The sequence below is a fragment of the Nannospalax galili genome, unplaced genomic scaffold, assembly GCF_000622305.1.
Source record: "Nannospalax galili isolate Female #2095 unplaced genomic scaffold, S.galili_v1.0 scaffold1408, whole genome shotgun sequence".
NCBI classification, from domain to species: domain Eukaryota; kingdom Metazoa; phylum Chordata; class Mammalia; order Rodentia; family Spalacidae; genus Nannospalax; species Nannospalax galili.
In genome coordinates this window covers 245,162-245,493 of record NW_008357131.1, presented here as the reverse complement: position 1 = coordinate 245,493, position 332 = coordinate 245,162, and positions in this window count along the sequence as shown.

Sequence of the window (332 nt, the reverse complement as noted above, 5' to 3'; positions counted from 1 at the left end):
GGGTGGGAGGTGCCTGCTGTTTATAATGTTGAATTTCTGTAAAATAAACTGTATTTGCAAATCCAACATTGAGCTTCTGGACTACGCTAACTCCACTGCTGAATCCTTAATGGAAAGGGTCGACTGCAGTTGAAATGACCTGAAAATGTAGCCTGTGTCCTTTAAGTCAGTTAACTTGCTGCACATCTCTTTGTAAGACTTGTATGGTACTGGCCGAAAAGTTGTTTTTTAAAGCCATAGGCTTTTCCTTGTCCTTAGCTGTAATAACACATCTGGTTTTGGTTTCCTCAAAAGCTGTGATTCTGTCTGTCACCTGTGTACCAACCCTGTGT